The sequence below is a fragment of the Musca autumnalis genome, unplaced genomic scaffold (genome assembly GCF_047663935.1).
Source record: "Musca autumnalis isolate F117 unplaced genomic scaffold, ASM4766393v1 scaffold_1, whole genome shotgun sequence".
In the NCBI taxonomy this organism is placed as follows: domain Eukaryota; kingdom Metazoa; phylum Arthropoda; class Insecta; order Diptera; family Muscidae; genus Musca; species Musca autumnalis.
The window spans coordinates 239,024,495-239,047,251 of NW_027411644.1; the positions used below are offsets into that span (position 1 = coordinate 239,024,495).

The window sequence follows — 22,757 nt, forward strand, 5'->3', positions numbered from 1 at the left end:
TACATATTATTGAAAATGCTAAAAAAGTAAAAATTGCGTATAACGGGGTATAATAAGGGGTAAGTCCAAGATTCCACGTAAGTTCAAAATAAAGCCAAAGTTTTCGAGGCTGGCTAAACATTTGAATATTTAAATAATAACAATGTCGTTTTCGTTGTAAGAAATATCATTGCCTTTAATTTTCTTGGCCAAAAGACTTGGTGCGACTTGTCTGCTAAAAAAATATTTTTTCTTTGATATAACATCTAGGAATTGAAAAGAATAAACATGTATAAAAATACAAAATGTCCTTAAATTTGCCTACCTATTACAGCTGTATAAACAGTGGACATTATAACTCATTATTATGTCGTGTTCAAATACATATGTATATTGGGTTCAGCATTTCCTGCAAGACGGGACATTATATGCGCCAGGCTCCACAATCTTCTCTAAAGATTCCACAAAATGTCTAATTGTCGAAGTTTCACCACACATGTAGTCAGCCGCCTCCGAATTTGTATTTTCATAATTGTCCATTTTTTCACTTGTCTTTTATAATTTATTTTGGTCATACTTGTTATTAAAGGCTGAATCACACGTTAAATTCACGATATTTTATTGATTTTTCACAAAAACACTTTTTTCACGAAGCGCCAAAATTATTTTACACCAAACAATCGTTGGGCTATCAGCTGTTAAAATAATCAATGCTTCTTCTTATTAAGATAAAAGTATCAATAGTTGACAACATGTTGACAAAGTGTTGACTTTGTCAACATAATAGTAGACAAAGTGTTGACATGTCGACACATGTCCCCATGCTTCCTACAGGGATGTTACCTATGTCCTTAACCCGTTCAAAAATCCACTTTATTGTCCTTTGAATGGTCCTAAAAATCTTAAAAAAATACGTTTCATGGATGGTCCTAAAAATCGTTATAAAACTAAACATCATATTCATTGTTGGACTACCAAAAAATTGAATTGTACAAACCCTCAAATTTCAAAATTTCTCACCGTCTTCCTTGTTTATTAAACAAATCGGTGAAAGCTAATTATACTACTTTTAGTTGATTTTGTTGATTTGTTTACGATTTAATAACATTTAAGGCTTGCTAGAGGATTATTTCTGTGGCCAGAGTAAAAATTATTTACAATCCCACTACCAGGACATTAAATATTTCAAGTGTTTGAGACAAGAACTATTTGTTCAGGATTAACATGATATTTGTTTGTAGTTTTGTTGAGAAAAGGAAAGGAAAGTTGCAACAACAAACAGTTCTTGTACATAATATATATATATATATATATATATATATATATATATATATATATATATATATATATATTTGTTCCACAAACATTCCAGGCGGGACAGGGGAGACTTCTCTCATATCAATGAGTGCACCCCGATTCATATTAGCTCAATGATATGGGACCTACTGTTTATCGCCGAGTCCGAACGGCGTGTCTAAGACACCACTTGTAGAGAAGTTGTACAAGGCTGAAATACTCAGGAAATGTCGCCAACATTACTGAGGGGTATTTTGCCACCGTTGAAAAGTGTTTGATGTTGACTGGCCGGGGAATCGAACCCACGACCTTCAGCGTGCAAGGCGGGTGTGCATACCATTGCACCACGGTGGCACCCAATGTACATACTAACATATAAATGTAGTGATGTCGATGTATGTGAAACTCTTAATTGATAAAACTTTTAGGATGTTCGGATTAAACAAGTCATCCAAAAGGACTCTGGGCGTATAATCATTTCAACAACCGGTAGCATTGTTGTTACTTTTTTTGGTCAAAATGAAAACGGATGAGTAACTAGAAAAAGGGAGTTCAGCAAACAGAGAGGAACAGCCAAAAATTGAATTACAACTTCATCATTTCACAGGAAAACAAAGAAACGTTACACTTCGAGAAGTGGCAACAACATATCCGTTGACTATAAAGTAAATTCATGCATAACGAAAATTGTTTAAATCAGATGCCCGAAATACTTGTAGAAGAGGCACTGTCGATATTCAATTGAAGACAGTGGGTATGCATGTTTATTCAGGAACATATAACAATGTACCAAAATTCACGTTTATTGCGGTCTGTGGGTGTTCCAATTTTTTTTTTTAAATCCACATTTTTTGCGGTCTTTCGGTTTACCAAAAAATCTTTAGAAATTCAAAAATGGGTGCTCCAAAAAATCGTTAACAAATTTACGCCTACTGTGGTCTATTGGTGCTCCAAAATTTTTTTAAAAATCTACGCTTATTGCGGTATATGGGTGCTCCAAAAATTATTTAAAAAAATCCATGTTTATTTAAAAAAATTCCCCGTTTATTGTGGCATATAGAAGCACCCCAAAAATCTTTAAAAAATACACGTTTATTGCGGTCTATGGTTGCTCCCAAACATCTGTCAACAATCCATTTTTATTGTGGTCTATGGGTGCTCCCAAACATATTTCAACAATCCACGTTTATTTTGGTGCAGGGATGCTATCAGAAATCTTTAAAAAATCCACGTATATTGTGGTCAATGGGTGCTCCCAAAAATCTTTAAAAATTCACGTTTATTGTGGTCCATGGGTGCTCCCAAAAATCTTTAAAAATCCACGTTAATTGTGATAAATGGGTGCTCCCAAAAATCGTTAAAAAAATCCACGTTTATGGTGAGCTGAATGTGCTCACAAAAATCTTTAAAAAAATCCACGTGCTCCAAAAAATCTTTAAAAAATCCACGTTAATTGTGATAAATGGGTGCTCCCAAAAATCGTTAAAAAAATCCACGTTTATGGTGAGCTGAATGTGCTCACAAAAATCTTTAAAAAAATCCACGTGCTCCAAAAAATCTTTAAAAAATCCACGTTTATTGCGGTCTGTGGGTGCTCCAAAAAATCGTTAACAAATTTACGCCTACTGTGGTCTATTGGTGCTCCAAAATTTTTTTAAAAATCCACGCTTATTGCGGTATTTGGGTGCTCCAAAAAGTATTAAAAAAAATCCATGTTTATTTAAAAAAATTCCCCGTTTATTGTGGCGTATAGGAGCACCCCAAAAATCTTTAAAAAATCCACGTTTATTGTGGTCTATGGGTGCTCCAAAAAATCTTTAAAAAATCCACGTTTATTGTGGTCTACGGGTGCTCCAAAAAATCTTTAAAAAATCCACGCTTATTGTGGTCTACGGGTGCTCCAAAAAATCTTTAAAAATTCCACGCTTATTGTGGTCTACGGGTGCTCCAAAAAATCTTTAAAAAATACACGCTTATTGTGGTCTACGGGTGCTCCAAAAAATCTTTAAAAAATCCACGCTTATTGTGGTCTACGGATGCTTCAAAAAATCTTTAAAAAATCCACGCTTATTGTGGTCTACGGGTGCTCCAAAAAATCTTTAAAAAATCCACTCTTATTGTGGTCTACGGGTGCTCCAAAAAATCTTTAAAAAATCCACTCTTATTGTGGTCTACGGGTGCTCCAAAAAATCTTTAAAAAATTCACGCTTATTGTGGTCTACGGGTGCTCCAAAAAATCTTTAAAAAATCCACGCTTATTGTGGTCTACGGGTGCTCCAAAAAATCTTTAAAAAATCCACGCTTATTGTGGTCTACGGGTGCTCCAAAAAATCTTTAAAAAATCCATGCTTATTGTGGTCTACGGGTGCTCCAAAAAATCTTTAAAAAATCCACGCTTATTGTGGTCTACGGGTGCTCCAAAAAATCTTTAAAAAATCCACGCTTATTGTGGTCTACGGGTGCTCCAAAAAAATCTTTAAAAATCCACGCTTATTGTGGTCTACGGGTGCTCCAAAAAATCTTTAAAAAAATCCACGTTTATTGTGGTCTATGGGTGCTTCCAAAAATCTTTTAAAGCCCACGTATAAAGTGGTCTGAGTGGGCTCACAAAAATCTTAGAAAACACGCTTGTTCAGGTCTATGGTGCTCCCAAAAATCTTTAAAAAAATCCACGTTTACTGTGGACTGAGGGTGCTCACAAAAATCTTTAAAAAAATCCGCGTTTACTGTGGACTGAGGGTGCTCACAAAAATCTTTAAAAAATCCACGTTCACTGCAGTCTGTGGGTGCTCAAAAAATTTTTTAAAAATCCACTTTTATTGCGGTCTGCGGTCCACTTTTATTGTTCTCCAAAAAAATCTTTAAAAAATCGACGTTTATTGTGATGTAGGGGTGCTCCCAAAAATCTTTAAAAAATCCATGTTTATAGTGGCGTTAAAAAAATCCACGTTTATTGTGGTTCTTCAAAAAATCCATGTTTATAGTGGCGTTAAAAAAATCCACGTTTATTGTGGTCTATGGGTTCTTCAAAAAATCTTTAAAAAATCCACGTTTATTGTGGTCTGAGGGCGCTCACAAAAATCTTTAAACAATCCGTGTTTATTGTGGTATGAGGGTACTCACAAAAATCTTTAAAAAACCTCGTTTACTGCTGTCTATGTGTGCTCTTAAATTACTTTTAAAAATCCATTTTTTGCTCTATCAATGTCTGCCCAAGGCTGTTTGGCACCTTAATAATTTAAACATTTTTTGCAGCATACAATACATACTGAATTCTTGGTTTCCTTCATTTGTTGCGGGACAACATCATTACCCAGCAAATGAATCAAGCGAGCATACCTTGATTTTGGTTTTTCATGTCGTTTTTGTTTGTTTCATTGGTGCGGAAGTCCGGTCAATATTCATTGGTTACGTTTGGAATTGTTCTTGGTTTGACTCGATATGTTGGCTTTGGTATGCACATGTCGGTAACCATATTTCCTCTTTTTGACTCTGGCTTATAATAGAGATTGCTAGCTAGTACTAGTATCCGAGATGTTGTTGGCATTCAATCAAATATTTCAATGTTGAGAATTTTTTACGGTAATGATGACCACAAAGAATTTCTCCCTCTTTTCATTTCTTTGAATTATTTGATGTGGGTTATTGAAAGGATTTTACTCAAAAATGAAGAATTTTTTTTTCAAAATGATGTTGAAAGTACAGCACTTTTGTGGTAAAATCATTAGAAATAGGAAATATGGCAAATGTAGAAAACTACTCGATACCATAATAACCATGTCGAGTCCATGATAAGCGCCTTAAATTTATAATTTAATGCATTTAATATATAATATTAATGATATTGTGAAGATGTATTGAAGAAAACCATGGAAGAAAACGAAAACAAAAAAGTGCCTGTGGCCTTGACCTTATCGTGACATTTTAAGGGTTTTATGTTTTGTCGCCCATTAATTTCAAGTCATGTATTCCATATGGCATAGACATAGAAGTGTGTCTGACTTTCACCAAGCTGATACATATAAAAACCAAATATTGCTATCAATTCTTGTCGTAATACTGCTGCCGTTAACTATATTTCCATGAAATAAATAATGTGTCTGCCTAAGAAAACTAAAAGCCCATAAACATTCATTAGTAATATATGTATGTGTTTGTGTATATGTTATTGCATAAAATGTTGACAAACTTCATGATTTCAAACAACGAACAAAGAGTAATAAATTTAAGTATTTTTGTTGTAAGAATTGTTGTTGTTCTTGTGTTAGTTACTTTAATTTCACGCAAACAAATTGAAATTTTTATCAAGAAAAAAACATGTTGCCCCCAATATGTTGAGTAAAAGGGTGACGTAGGGGATGAATGATACCAAGCAACGGTCTTGACCGGTTTTAACATGGCAAAGCCCAGGATATATCTTGGTCCCTCTTTCATCTTAAGTGGACACTGACCTCCCCATGGTGTCACCTGGGGAGCTGCCTTTAACATCCGTTGAAGGTAGTGAGCTAACATGTGCCGCGCGAACGTTAAAAACTTGGGTTGGGCGTTGGGATAGTAACTCACCCCGTCAAAACACCGCCTACTATGAAAAAACAAAGAAAAAGAAGAAAAACAAACCCCTCTAAAGTTGACGAACCCCGCAAACGTTTTAAGGACCATGATCTGCGAATCTGTACCTGGAATGTCAGGACTCTCTACAGAGCAGGTGCAATTTGCGCACTGGCGGATGTACTTGACAAGTACAATGCTGATATTATCGCCTTACAGGAAGTGCGATGGAACCGGGCAGACGGGATTTATGGTAAATAGGAGGCTTAAAAATCTCGTCTCCAACTTCACTCCTGTTGATGAGAGAATTGCCACAATCCGAATAAAAGCAAAGTTTTTTAACATCAGTCTCATCTGCGCCCATGCCCCGACCGAAGAGAAAGATGAACAGACCAAGGATATATTCTACGAGCGCCTAGAGAGAGCATATGACCGCTGCCCTGGCCATGACATTAAGATTGTTCTAGGAGATTTTAATGCTAAACTTGGGAGAGAAAATATCTTTGGTCCCACGATCGGAAATTTCATCCTCCATGAGGTAACATCAGACAACGGAATGAGGCTGATCGATTTTGCAGCGGCAAAAAACATGGTAGTGAGCAGTACCAAATTCCAACACCTCGACATACACAAGGCCACGTGGATATCCCCAGATGGGAAAACAAGAAACCAGATTGACCATGTTGTGATAGACGGAAGGCACAGAGGCATAAGTCTCGTCCAGTGTGTTAGATGTCCGATCGATTCGAGGAGCGAACATCAATTCGGACCATTTCCTTGTAGCAGCAAAGGTACGCACTCGACTTAATGTTGCGGCAAAAGTGCGATCTAACACAGGACGGAAGCTGTATGTCGAGAAGCTGCAGACACAACAGATAGCACAAGCCTATTCCGCTCAACTGACTCACATGCTGGAAGACGGAACTGCTTGTCCCCATAATGTGGAAGCGCGGTGGCAAAGATTAGCGTACTCACTTCAAACTGCCGCAAAGTCTGTGCTTGGGTACCAAAAACCACCACCTAAAAATCGATGGTAGGATCAGGAGTGCCGTAAGGCTACTGAAGATAAGAACGTGGCATACAGAGCAACCCTGCATTCAGTAGCAACTCGAAGCGCGAAAGAAAAATATCGGGAGAAGAGGAGAGAGGAGAAGCGTATTTTCAGAAGAAAAAAGAAAGAGCAAGAAAAACGTGAGCGTGAGAAACTAGAGATGTTCAGGAGTCAGAATGAAGTCCGCAAATTTTACCAGAGTGAAAAACACCAGATTGAAGGGTATGGTGCAGGCACATTCTCCCTCAAAGATCATGAAGGGAATCTGGTAACTGATACAGATAGCGTACTGAGGAGCATTTCATGAAGCTCTTAGTATTGAATATGGGCGGCGATGAAGATACACCAGAACCAATCGCAAACGACGATGTTGAATGTCTTCCACCTAGCCAAAGCGAGGTCATGACAGCAATTAATCGGCTGAAAAACAATAAAGCAGCAGAAGCTGATGGGCTGCCCGCCGAACTGTTCAAGACCGGTGGCGAAATGTTGATAAGGAGTATGCATCAGTTAATTACCGAAATTTGGCAGGAAGAGAGCATACCCAACGATTGGAACCTCAGCCTCCTATGTCCCGTACACAAGAAAGGAGACAAGACGGTGTGTACAAACTACAGAGGTATAAGTCTGCTCCCAATCGCATACAAAGTGCTGTCGAGTGTGCTGTGTGAACGTTTAAAACCCATGGTCAATAACATAATCGGGTCATACCAATGCGGTTTTAGACCTGGTAAATCGACAATTGACCAAATCTTCACACTGCGCCAAATACTGGAGAAGACCCATGAAAGACAGATCGACACATACCACCTGTTCGTCTACTATAAGGCCGCCTTCGTCAGCCCAATTAGATCAAAGGTGTTTCAAGCCATGTCTGAGATTGGTATCCCTGCAAAACTTATACGATTATGCAGGATGACATTGACTAATACAAGATCAGCTGTTAAAGTAGGAAAGAGCCTCTCGGAACCTTTTGAAACGAAACGAGGTTTCAGGCAAGGTGACAGCCTATCGTGTGAGGTATTTAACATTCTATTGGAAAAGGTCATACGAGAATCGAATGTATATACCGATAGAGAAAAAATAGCACTATATACAATAAGGATATAATGTTACTGGCCTACGCAGTCTATATTGATATAATAGGTCGATCAATTCGATCCGTAACAGCCACCTTTGCGAAAATTGAAAAAGAGTCTGCCAAAGTGGGTCTGGCAGTCAACGGCGATAAGACAAAGTTTATGGTATCAGAACTACAATTTTAAAACGAACAACATCAGTTTTGAAATCAAAAGAAGAATAATATTGGCCAACAGATGCTTCTTTGGTCTAAGTAAACAGTTTAAAAGTAAAACCACCTCTTGTCAAACAAAACTTACGCTCTACCAGACACTGATACTACCCGTACTTATGTATGGATCTGAAGCATGGGTACTTGCAAAAGCAGATGAGGCAGAATTTGGTGCGTTTGAGAGAAAAATTCTTCGAAAGATTTATGGACCAATATGCGTTGACGGTGAATACCGACGTCGTATAAACCACGAGCTATACCAGCCGAACGACATCGATATAGTAAAACGTATCAAACTTCAACGATTGCGTTGGCTTGGCCATGTCAGCAGGATGGATAAAGATGCCCCCGCCAAAAAGGCATTTGAATACGAGCCACTCGACGGTATACGCCCCAAGGGAAGGCCAAAACTCCGATGGAAGGACCAAGTTGAAGAAGATATCACAGAACATGGCATCTAAAATTGGAGAAGTAAAGTAAAAGATCGGTGCGTTTGGAAATCTATTCTTAGTTCGGCTTATGGAACAAGACGTTCTGTTTAATACAAAAGCCATCTAAGTAAGTAAGTATGTTGAGTAAAACTTTTACGAGACACAGTGGAAGGAAATAATATTTCTGTTGGAACTCCTAGAAGTATGCATTAAATGTGGAATACAACACGGTGTAAAGAAGAGAAATGAATCGTTTATGAAATATATCTCCTATAGAAACTTAAACTTGTTCCGATAAAAATATGATACAAATTCATCTGAATAGAACCAACCAATTTTGCCTACAAATACCGTTATATTTACCGATAGGACAGGAATTGAAAATTATATTTTTGTGGGCATATAGAGTATATAGTAGCCAATATTTTCAATATCTAACATGTTTCACTTATAACGGTAATTTTTACTTGTTTTATGAAACAGTATCAACATATTATCATATTTTAATGGTTTCCCGGAATAGAACTACCCTACGAATTTACACAAATCATTTGGTAAACTATAGTGGTATGGTAAACTTTTACAAAAAAATATTTATAATTAAAAATAAAAGCCGCAAGAAATGGGTTTTATGGTCTTGGAATTTAATGAAAATCGATGCTTAGAACTGCAAGAAATACTCTTAAGAAGAAATCGATAGAAACTATATAAGGTCAAAATTTTACAAAAAAATTCTATTTAAAATGTTGAAGACCGCAACAAAATTACAAAGAAGTCACATTTGATAGGTTTATAAGTCCAAAACAGAGGAAATCTGGTAAAGATAATTCCAATTTCTTCCAATATTCTCACGGCAATGAATGCAAATCGATGGGTTCGAAGCAGTTTGGTTGGTTGCGGACATCTTAAGTGGCCAAAAATATTTCCAGTTCAAGTAGCAAGCTAATAATGGGTAAATACCAAGTAATTACCCGATAAATTTCTTTTTTTGGATGTTTATTTGGGTCAAGCCACATTTATATAAGGTAGAAGTGACAATCAGCTGTATTTTTACTTTTTTTGTAAATTTGGTTTTCAAAATGTAATAGGGTCATGAAATTTGGAACTTCGAAATTTGCCACCATAAAATACTTCTTTTTATCCTAAACGTGTAATAAAATTGACCTACGACACACTATGTCGCGAGTTCATACTAACTGTGGCCAAAAATAGAAGGAGTTGTCGTAGGTGCATCAATTTTGGTACACGTACCTATTATTGACTTACAATCTTCAGGACAAAAATTTGGGTTGGTCGGTCCACGTTTTGATATAGCCCCCATAGAACCGTACCTCCCGATTTTCGGTATTTTGAATGTTTAAGACACAATGACCAACCGAAAGTATTCAAATTTTATGGTTAGTCTTCGGCAGAGGTATCAAACATTCCAACAGAGAATTGTGGGCTTAGGTCCACGTTTTTTGAAGATTTTAGCCTCATTATTACACCGAAATTGCTGAAATTTGGTATTTAGTCTTCGAAGGTGGCATTATACCTTCACCATGAAATTTGTCTGCATAGGTCCACGCCTTCATATAGCCCCCATAGGACGGTACCTCCCGATTTTCGGTATTTTGGAGGTTTTAGCCTGATTATCACACCGAAATGGCTGAAAATTGGTATTAAGTCTCCGTTGGGGGACTTATAACCTTCCACCAGAAATATGTCGTTATAGGTCCTCGTCTTTCTATAGCCCCCATAGAACCGTGTCTCCTCATTTTCGGTGTTTTGAGTGTTGTGGCCTCAATATCCACCCGATATGACTGAAATTTGGTGTTTAGTCTTCATATTGTTTGTGAGCATATTGAATATATCAAACTCTTGTCTTTATATATGAGAAATTTCCTTTAAAAAAATTTTTGACCGATTAGTGGTCAAAAAACGGTCAATTTTTTGTAAAAAATCGAATTTTGATTTTCGCTGTTAACAATTTTTTTAAAAATTTATATTTTTAAAAATTCTCTCGTTTTAAAGCAAGACTATTAGGTACTTAATAAGCCCACAAAAATATATGATGATCGGTTCATTCGTTTTGGGGCTATAGCCAACACCGCAAAACGATTTTTTAAAAAAGGGGGTATCCTCTCAGTGAGGTGGTCGCTGAAAAAGAGAAGTGACACATTCGTCTGCAAACATCTGCAGCTGGGACCTTTATATATTTGAAGTACTCACCTTTTACTACTCATACAGCAAAAAATATCGATATACACTTTTATACAATTTTTTCCCCACTCCACTCAATTTAAAATTTGCTTCAGAAAATTAATAAACTTAGTAATACATGTTTGGGTAAATGTAAACACCATATGATTAATATTTATATGCAAACAAAGGTGTAGCCAAGTTTATTACATCCCAAGAGAACTTAGGAACAATTTTTGCAGCGACCGTTACTTTTAAATTTTAAATATTAACGCATAATATAATTTATTAATTTTAGAAAAAAACACACAAAAATACGTATTAACTAAAATTGTCGGAAAAAACAAAATTGCAAACGCTATCCCAATAAAAAAACGCCACAATGCTTCAAATTGAAGACACTGTCACGACGTGTGTTGTTTTTGCTGTAAAGCAGACCAACCAAATTTTGGTGTGTGCATTCGACGAAATTCGACGACACATACAAATGGAAGAGGTTTGAATTGTTTTCGCAGACACTTTCGTCGGAGTTGTATGAGCTTGCCAAGGAAAAACTTCTCATTGAACTTTTTTCTTTGCTTACCTTTATACTTCGAGCTGACGATTGATGTTTGGGTATAAAAAGTTTCTTGTTGAAGAAGTTATTGAAAAATAACTTCGGTGGAGAATATCCACAAACAAGAAACAAGGGTACTGATGAGATCCAGTGGCGTGGATCGAAACTATAGTATTCCCTGCCTTACCCCTTGGCGAACAATGCCAAATCTTTTCCACTAATAAAATAGTTGCTTTAAAATATTAAAACAACAACAATGGGATTAAGCCAGACTATTTTGAAAAAACAAAATTGCAAACGCTATCCCAATAAAAAAAACGCCACAACGCTTCAAATTGTCGGATTTAAATCCTCATATAGCAAAAACTACTTCACGTATAAGTACCAAAATTCAGATTCTTCTTAATTAATATGTTTTCTATCACTCCCCATCAATAAACTTGTTCAACGAAGTATTTAGTTTTTACCATTTTTGGCCACGGTCGTGACACTGTGCGACAGTTCTGAATGCTTTATATTTACATTTTGATTCAAATTTGTTCTATTTTAGAGAATTTTCAAAATGTATTTATGTTTTTTTGCGAAAATTTTAAGAGATTTCAACCTTGCCTTGATTTGGGTAAATAAAATTTTATTTTTAAATCAAAATTTTGTTTTTCTGTCATACAGAAAATCAAAAATAATACCAGATAGACGGTTTAACCACGCGAACTAAACTTTTTTTATATGTCAAATCGGTTGTTGTAGCAACGCAAATGTGTTCGTTAGTGTATTATATCAGTTATCAGGTTCCTCTGTATCCAGATTCAAAAATTCTGCAACCTGGACTGGTTGCGTCCATAAGGAATCAGGAGACAGGTGAGTGGGGTTAGCTGGGCAGCTATACAAATGCAGTGTATCGTGTGGTCCCTGTCCACATGCTGGGCATGTGTTGGGTATCGTGGCGTCAATTCGGGCCCAATACGAATTGAGGTGGCTGCATCGTCCGAATCTTAACTGGGCTAAAACCACTCGCGTTTGCCTTGGCAGCTGGCGTTCTTCTGCTGCGATGGATGGGGGTGGTCTCCAAGTACGGCATTCACACTGTATATCTGTACTGCCTGCGCAACCATGTCAGTGTGAATGCTATCCAATCCTGCCGGATAAGCTCGTTGGTCTAGAGGTTTTCTTTTATACCTTTGGACGTCTCTCTCTCTAGATCATGAAGATCTTTCCTGATGTGCCTGGGTGGAGGAAACCTGTCCATTAAATCGTGGCAGGGATGCTCACTGCGATAACACCCTAGCAGGTACTGCATCGACAACATCTTATTGTGTTGACGCACCGGTAAAATCTTCGTCTCCTGCTTTGAATCTTCTTCCACTGCAGACCACGCTGGCGCCGCATAGATTACCACAGACCGACCTATTGCATTGTAGGTGGTCAACAAGGTTTCTTTGTCAGCTGCCCAAATGCCGCCGGCCAGCGACTTGAGCACCTTGTTACTACTTCTGATCTTATCGCAAATAGCTGTGGCATGCGCGGACGACTTAAACATGCTATCGAACGTTACACCCAGTATTTTGGGGTAGTTAGTGGTCGGTCCATGTGGTGAACAGTGTAACAGTGGATTTAGCGGCGGATATTTTCATATTCCTCAGATGGAAGAACTGCACTAGGTCAGCTATGTAGACATTTAACCTATCACATATCGACGCCTCCAAACAATAGTATGCTAAGTCGACTTAGCACGTTTTCAAGTTCTTTACATTTTTATATTTAACGTCCTTTAACATAAATTCTGTCAAATTTTGGCAATGATCGGACAATCCGAACAGAAGTTATAAACAAATATTTACTTAGCATAGTACTGAAGGTCAAAGAAATTTCCAAACTTTTAGAACTTGTCCCGCAAAACTCGCTTTTCAGAATTAGCAAACTATTATTTGGAGGTGTCGAACGTCCTTTAACTTAAATTCTGTCTAATTTTGGTAATGATCGGTCAATCCGAACAGAAGTTATAAACAAATATTGACTTAGCATAGTACTGGAGTTCAAAAAATTTTCCAAACTTTGAGAGCTTCTCCTGCAAAACTCACTTTTTAGACTTAGCATACTATTATTTGGAGGTGTCGATATGTCATTGATGATAGGACCCGACACCAAGATCGTACAATAATCTGCATACATCACGATCTCTATACCGTCTGGAGGGTGTGGCATTTCAGAAAGGTAGAGGTTAAACAGTTCCGGAGATATCACCCCCTCCTCGCACGGCCTTTTCTGGTTCAGTCCTCTACTGATATGTGTGGATATGGCGTCTAATGCCGTTGTAGTACTATGCATTTTCCGAAATCCATGTTGCTGTTGGGCAACTGGAAAACACCTTCTCATCGTGGGGAGGAGTAGTGCCTCTAGGATCTTTGCTACTGGCGACAGGAGCGAAATCGGCCTGTACGATTCACCTCTGCTGGTATCCTTGCCAGGCTTCAGTAACGGAACCACCCTGTCAACTTTCCAGGCTTCTGGTACGATATGTGTGGCTAACGATAGGTTGAGGACACTTTTTAAATACTCAACTCCAGGTTCATCCAGTTGCTTAAGCATTACCATCGATATTCGGTGTGGGCCCAACGCTTTGGATGATTTCGCGTTTCGGATGGCATCTGCAACATTGCTCATCGTAAATTGTGGTGGCACCTCCGCGGCAGGAAGGGCATACGGCGTAGCACACTTTTCTTCGCCCTATCACTCTCGGGGTGCTCTATGAACTGCCGGTTAAAACAACACGCACACCTCTTTGGGTCTGTTACTGTCACGCCGTTGAAAGTAACTGCTGTTCTGTCATACTTCTTTTCCGGGTTCGAGGGTTATTTAACCGTTGCCCACAATTTACTTAATCCTGCACCAATGTTGCATTGCTTCAGGTGGTCTAGTTACTTTTTCCGCTTGTGTTCGCCTACTAACCTGTTGACTTCAAGAGTAAGTTCTCTAACTCTTGGGTCTTCAGGGTTCGTACGACGAAGCTCATCACGCTCATTTGCTAGTCCCGTCGCCTCTGCTGGGAAATTTGATCTTATTTCGGGTATTTGACCAGCAGGTATCGAGCGGCTGCTGCAGTAATGATGTCCCGGAAATTTTTTTCTCAGCTACCCGAGGATCTGAGGGAGTGGGCAATTCTCTGACTGGTAAATTCTCTGAACCCTTGCCAATCAGCTTTCCCATGGTTCAGGAAAGTACGGCGTTCAGAGGTTATGCAATCGGGTGGTCTGTTTACGGAGACGATGATAGGGAGGTGGTCTGAGCTACGGATTGCCAGGATACGTCATTTATCAGACCTGATGACTAAATGGTGATATCTGGCGAGCTGTGGCAGTCTCCTCTAATCCTCGTAGGAGCGTCTTCATTCGCCGTGCAAAACGTGGAGCTATCAATTTGCTCATCAAATGTCAAATCGGTCGTTGGAGTTGCTTGTGCGAAAAATTTAACGATGAATGTAAAAATTATAGCTTTGTCGAGGAGGACTTAAATCTCAAGATTATCCATTGAAATCTTGGGTTAATCCATCTGATATATTATAATGTTTGGATCTCGATCCAGCATTTATGTTTTTCTGCATGAAGAACTACAACAAACCGCTCTAAAGGCCCTCAAATATCAAAATTATACTGTCACAATACCAAAATGTGGACCAAAATCGGTCATATTTTAACTTGCCATGTATACAAAAGAGGTAATATTATTCATAGTCAGTTAAAATTTGTTAAAACACTGCGTTTTCGCATCTAATTGTACGATTTTGGGTTTTGTAATTTATACCCACATATTGGGTAAAAGCCTGGGTAATTACCCATTTGTACCCAATTTACCCATTTTAATGGATATTTACCATTTGGGTATTTACCCATTTCCCATCTCTACGAGGGCAAAAAAGTCAAGTGTTTTGGAAACTTCCATCTCTGTTATGAGCACATGTTAAATTTTGTTTCGATCTGGCAACTCCTTCATATAGAAACAGGTGTTCAAAAAAGACGCATCCGCAATTTTTTACAATGGAAAAATTAGAAATGCTTGCTGTCATTAAATATTTACATAACAAGTAAAAAAGTATCAGTCGGCTTTGCCTACAGAGATATACCCTCAGCCTGTGCAAATTGAAACACTTTTTTCACAGAAAACTTATGTATTTAGGGAATTTCAAAATGTTGGTCTCGTATGAACCGACAAAAATGTTGATTAGGATTAAAGTTCAAAAATTTTGCTGAAAAAGTACTTAAAGGAATGGACCGATATAGACCACGGGGGTGCCATAGGGGGTTTTTACACCCTTCGGGCTGTTTTCTCAAGAAGTATGGACTTGCCCCTGAAACAAATTTTACCATCGTAATTGAGGCAGCAAATGTAAGTTGCTTCAACAAAAATCAAAGTGATTCAATAGCAGGTCTTAAAGTGAACTTATCCAAAATTTTGTGTGGGAGGTACGGGATGGAGTGGACAAATATAGTCCATATTCGAACCTGATCTATATATGGTAGATATTATGAGAATGTGTAAAGTATGGACGAAATCGGTCACTCCCATCAAGAGTTATGGTGCCCACAATTTTTCCGAATATTTTTGAACTTTTGTGGGGTAGGTAGCTGAAGGAGTGGACCGATACGGCTTATTTACGAACTTAAAATAAGTTTGGAAACAATATTACGAAGGCCAAATTTTGACCGGAACCGGCATTTTCGTTCGAGATTTATCTTGCGCTTCCACCCGTATACATGGTGTCATAGGGTTTGTTTTTCAACTTTCAGGCTATTTTTTCAGGAAGTATGCACTTGCCCCTGAGGAAACTTGTACCTTCGTATAGGGGACAGTGAATACAAGATGGTACAACAAAAACCAAGGCGATTCGAGAGCACGTCCTAAACTGAACTTTTCCGAAATTTTGTGTGGGAGGTACTCGAAGGAGTTTACCGTTTGAGTCCATATTGGAACCTCATCTAAGTCTGGTAGAAATTTCATAATGTGCAAAGTATGGTTCAAATCGGTTACTCCCTTCATGAGTTATCGTACGCACAAATTTTCCGAACATTTTCGAACTTCTGTGGGGGAGGTACCGGAGGGAGTGGGCCGATATAATCCATCTTTGAACTTGAACTAAGTTTGGACAAAATATTACGAAAGCCAAATTTTGGACCGAATCGGCAGATCCGTTCGAGAGTTATCTTGCGCTCCAACCACTACACACGGTGTCATAGGTTTTTTGTAACTTTCAGGCTATTTTCTCAGGAAGTATGGACTTGCCCCTAATGAAACTTACAGCGTCGTATAGAAGACAGCGAATACAGCTTGCGTAAACAAATATCAAAGCGATTCGAGACCAGGTCCTAAACTGAACTTTTCCGAAATTTTGTGTGGGAGGTACCCGAAGGAGTGGACCGATTGTGTCCATATTGGAACCTAATCTAAGTTTGGTAGAAATTACACGATGTGCAAAGTATGGACCAAATCGGTTATTCCCTACAAGAGTTATCGTGTGCACAAGTTTTGCGACAATTTTTGAACATTTGTGGGGGAGGTACCTGAAGGAGTGGACCTATATGGCCCATCTTCGAACTTAAATCGAATCTGGACAAAATATTTCGATACCCAAAATTTGAACCGAATCGATTGATCCGTTTGAGAGTTTTCGTGCGCACCAGCCAGCCAGACAGACCGACAGATCTAGATCTACTCAAAATTGTCTGAAACGGATATCGTTCAAAAATACTTGGGGTCTAAAACCATTATTTCGATGAGGCACATTTTTGGTCGTATCAAAGTGTAAATACCCTCTTTAGCCTAAAGGCTGAGGACAAGAAATTTATAATGATATGGTGAATGTGTTAGGTGAAAGTGCTCCTTCATATGCAACAGTAAAAAATTGGGTTGCTGAATTTAAACGTGGGCGTACAAGGATTGAAGATGAACCACGTAGTGGACGTCCAAAAACAGCAACAACAACAGAAATTGTAGCCAAAGTGCATGATATGGTATTAAATGATCGACGAATTAAAGTGCGTGAAATTGCTAATATCATGGGCATCTCAAATGATCGAGTCCATTTAATTTTGCATGAAGAACTACAGATGAAAAAGCTTTCTGCAAGATGGGTGCCGCATTTGTTAACAGTCGATCAAAAACGCATAAGAATGAACATTTCTCAAGCTTGTTTGGATCGTTTTAAAGGAAATAAAATGGATTTTAAGCGTCGTTTCATAACTGTTGATGAGACATGGATCCACCACTATACTCCAGAGACAAAAGAACAATCCAAACAATGGACTGAAGCTGGAGGAAGTGCCCCAAAGAAGGCAAAAGCAATTCAATCGGCTGGTAAGGTTATGGCAAGGGTTTTTTTGGACTTCAAAGGTATTTTATTGATTGACTATCTGTAAAAGGGAAAAACAATAAATTCAGAGTACTATTGCAACCTTTTGGATCAATTAAATGTACAAATTCGAGAAAATCGTCCTGGCTTACAACACAAAAAAATAATTTTTCATCAAGACAACGCACCAGCGCACAAGAGTGTTTTAACAATGGCTAAAATCAACGAGTTAAAGTACGAGTTGCTTGACCACCCACCTTATTCTCCTGATTTAGCTCCCAGTGACTTTTACTTGTTCCCAAATCTAAAAAAATCCTTGCTGGCAAGCGATTTACCTCAAATGAAGATGCAATTACAGTTGTAAACTACTATTGTGAAGACCTTGAGGAAAACTATTTTAATCAAGGGATAGAATTGCTAGACAAGCGTTGGACTAAGTGTATTGAAGTTTTAGGAGATTATATTGAAAAACAAAAATATTTTTGAAAAACTAACTATTCTCTTTCATTGATAGGCTAAGAAGTTTCCGTACCGCCCTCTTATTTATGTAATGTATGTTTTTATATTATGAAATAAATAAATAATATAGAATGATTTTAAAACAATCAATCCATTAAAACGATTATTTTGTTTATGTTTTCTTTAATTCATTTTATTTTTTCCAAAATTATAGTATTTGTTTAAGTACATTTGGGCCAGATTCAATTAAAAAAATTGCATTTATAGGTGGCATTCATGCATTGAACTATCACAAATAAAGACTCTTTGGAAATAATAAAATTTAAATTGAGATAATTGTAAGGAATTCCATTCAAATAAATAATCTATAACAATAAAATATAAAAATATAATAAAGACATTAAAATAATACAAACGAACGCACAGAGGGGAAATTTGTGTTAAAAGTTGATCAAAAGCCCTAGAAAGCTCATTTATAGTCCGATTGATATAAAATTTTGCATAAAGCATATCTTCTTCTATTAAAAATAATGGAAATCGGTCCAGATTTGGATACAGCTTCCATATATATTCGCATCTGATATGAGATAAAAATGCACCAAAATCACTGAAATTTGACACATGCAACCTGAACTAGCCTAAAAAAACATTGAGCAAATTTTCAAACAAATCGGTACAAATGGACATATAGTCCCAAATACATATATTTCATTCCAAATTTTATTTTTTGAAACTTACTTAAATTAAATTTTTCTCAATTTACATGAGAAAACCCGTGAATGTTTCTGAATAATGCAAACATATTTGATAGGTGTTGGTTTAGTCTGATAAATAAGAGCCCCGGTTATAAAGCGGAGCAAAATTTAGTGTGAGTTAACCTTGCAATTCCATATAAAAATATTTCATATTTTAGTTGAGAAAAATTAGATTTTTTCGGAATGGCGCAAATATGCGCAATTTTTTATGATTGAATCTGATATTTTAGACTCAAGCGCATAAAACATTAGAAGAAAGTATGGTCGGGAAATGACGGGGAAATAGACTTTTTCACTATTAAAATTGTAGTAATCTTAAAAATTATCATAAAAGATTTGCATAAAGAGGATATGTATCACCATTATTAAAGAGCAAAGATGTAAAATCAATCTGACAAATTTAAATGCTAATCTTGTTCGGAGACTGTACAAAAACAATAAATCTTGAAAAATATAAATTTTCGCGAAAATAATGTCATTTTAATGTTCACCTAATTTCTTACATTTCGAAAATTTACTTTTTGGTTTCAGTATGGCTGAGTTCAATCGACTGCTGCATTGGATTGGTTAATCTTACAAGATCGAGGATGGTTATAGCAAATGTAGAAAAGAGTCTGGTTGCCGTTTATCAACATTTTTTCATAAAAAATCGATTTTCATATTTTGAGTTTTGAGCAACTTTAGGCCTATGTTTCCCCTCTGTGGAACGTATCAAAAAAATAAGAATAATTTACAAATTACGAAATTATTTCTTTCCAAAACAATTTCAGTGATTACAAATTTCATTGAAAAAAATAATAAACTATAGTTAAATTGTTGATAACTTAACTGTTTTAGATAAAGGTAAATAGTAAAAATATACAGATACACGTACATGTGTTTTTTGTTTTACATTTTGGTATGTCATTTTTTGTTGTTAGTTAAAAATACAGGGTGTCCCAAGTATGGCTAAGACTTTTTATAGGAAATGGTTAGGAAAAATAATCCGGATATTTGTAGATGGGAATTATAATAATTAAAACTGTGAAGTCTAAGACGTTGGTCGGAGTCTCTAACTCCAGCCGTATTCGGACAACTCCGTGGACCTGAGCTGGTCACAATGCTGTGTTGTTGTATACTTTGATATACATACTTCGAACTCGACCAATAACTCGACTACGCAGCATTAATATAAAATAATTATAGCTGTCTTAGTCTTAGTTTTGGGTGGAGGAGGAAAGAAGGAGAACATCTCAACAGAAAAAGAAGCGATTTTGTTACACGGGACAATCGGTATAAATCTTTGGTGTTTGTATACATTTATATATGTATTTAGTTATCATTGTCTTTTTTTACATCCTGTCGAACAGAGTAAGAATGGGCACAAGTTTCGAACTAAGGGCATCGAAGTTCATTAGTTAAGTGCCATTCATTACAATTTCGACAGTATATTGTTTTTGTTTTAGTTAATATTCAGTTCATAAGCTATATTTTATACATCGATTTACATATATATGATTTATGGTCTTTTTCTCTAAGACGATTAGAAACCAAATTTATTTGAATCACTACCAAACTCTTGTTATTGGCGAAACAAAATTAAATAAAAACAGAAGATTTGTAATTTGAACGAATTCGGTTTCAAATCTTCTTAGAGGATCTGGTCATACGTTCTTTTCTTAAGCTCAATACTTTTGCAAAAATACCTTTAAAATTGTATAGAAAAATATAGTTTTCTTTTGTTGTTATAAAATCTAATAATTTATACAGAATATAGAAGTCCAGGTTTTTTAATTGTTTTTTGTTTTCTTTTTTTGTAGAGGCGTGGGATGTATTATGGTGAGGCATCAACATCATCGTCATCATCATCATCATGAGTAATAGTCCACATTACCTATACTTAAAGCAGCATATCTTCATCATCAGATTCGGTAAATTCTCCATTAGAATTTAACAGCAAATTGCCTTCTTCGCTATTGTTTACCTGTGCAATGGAAAATGAAGGACGAACATCAAACGTTGGTGGTGGTTAAGAATAACAAAAACAAAGAGATAATCATTATAAAACTGCAAAATATGAGGGCTGCTTGAAAAGTTTCGGTCCTAATAATGAAAGCGAGACTATTTATCATCAAAAATAGTTTTATTGTTTTCTAAAGTATTTTCCAGCATTTCCAGTATTTTGCATGCACTCAAACCAATTGTGGAAGCACTTTTTCGACTCCGATTGAGACACCACCAAGCTGTAGCAGCATCGTCTGGCGAAAATCGTTGAAGACAAATTTTTTTCTTAATGTTCGGGAATAAAAGTAAGTCAATGGGTCCCCAAGTCAGGGATGTACAGCGGATGACCAATCAATTCCCCCTTTTGTCAGGTCACAAAGGCACTGGTTTAAAGCGATGTGTGAGAGGAGCTCACATTGTTACGGTGTACACTGCTTAGTTTTCTCTTCTTCGTTTATCGAATTCCTCCGAAGACTTAAGGCAAACAAATTATGGTGTACCACTCAGAATTGACCGTCCTAAGTTGCTCAAGCAGAATAATCGCATCATAACCAGCTTTGTTGAAGACACAGATGACCATTTGCTTCGAAGTGATTCTTCCATGAAGAACTTTCGTTCGGATTGACTCACTTTTGAAGACCCACGGTCAATTGCAGTTTGGTTTCGGGCTCATACGCATAGATCCATGATGACGACATCCGTGACAATCTTAAAAACGTCTACCAAAGCACCGTGACTCTATTTTTATAATTTGATCTCATTTCGGGTATTCGACAGTGCAGTGATGCCCCGGAAAATTCTCTTAGCTACACGAGGATCTGAGAGATTGGGCAGCTCTCTGAAGCGGTGATTGGTAAAATCTCTGAACCTTTGCCAATCAGCTTTCTAATGGTTCAGGAAAGTACGGCGTTCAGAGGTTACGAAATTGGGTGGTCTAATTACGGAGACGATGATAGGAAGTGGTCCGATACTTTTCGAGCAGCCCTCGTATACCATAGGCAACAATTTGTCCATCATACTTACTCGTCTATATCGTACAGCTGAACTGGATATATTAAAGAAACGTCTAACCATGTTACGGCGTTCTGGGGAAAAGGCAAACATTCCAAGGCAGGCCACAACAAATGTTACCGACAAAATGGACGCCAAAATGACTAAAAGCAAACGAACACACAAACACGCAAAAAGAAAACAAAGTTCATTTTAATTAAAGCTCAAAGCTATTTTTCTATTATCCATGCTTAAACTTACCTCCAATAGAGCCAGTCTTTTCAGCAGGATGTTTACTCTCATCTTCAGTTGGTTTGACCATTAGGTTTTGAGGAGGTTGTATGGGGAGGTTTTAATGTTGTCGTTGTGGTAGATGTTCCTTGATTTGGCAATTTTAAACCCAAAAAATCACAAATTTCTGGTGTTTTCTGGATGTACAACAAATAACACTTAAATAAGAAAAATAGGAAATACGAAAAAATCTTTATTAATTCTTTTTTGTTTTCGTTTATGTCTACGGAATAATAAAAGATCTTTTAATGCCTTCTCGGCCAAATATAACACTATGCAACACTAAAAAAGGCAAAAAAATATATAGTTTGAGACTACAAAAACCCTTGTAGGTTGTTTCCTATCAGATTCAGTTCGGGTTTTATGTAGTAGATTAAAATTGATGATTAAAGTCTTATGTAGAAGAGCAAATATAAATGAGGTAAGAAAAAAGTATATCTGGACATTGAAATAAGGGATTACCAAGTCGGACTATTAGGAACGTTTGAATTTTCAATTAACTAACGTAAATTCGCTATGCATTTATCGAATGAATTGTGTATTTATACTTAGCTACCAAGCTTAAATAACATCCAAATATGCCTGATGATCGGGCTTAACCACCCG

At 37.0% G+C, this 22,757-nt stretch overlaps 1 pseudogene; it reads right to left on the minus strand.

Moving 5' to 3' along the window:
* Positions 1-20,541: 20,541 nt before the first annotated feature.
* LOC141391105 (uncharacterized) overlaps positions 20,542-22,757 on the minus strand; it is a 106,885-nt pseudogene continuing 104,669 nt past the window's right edge.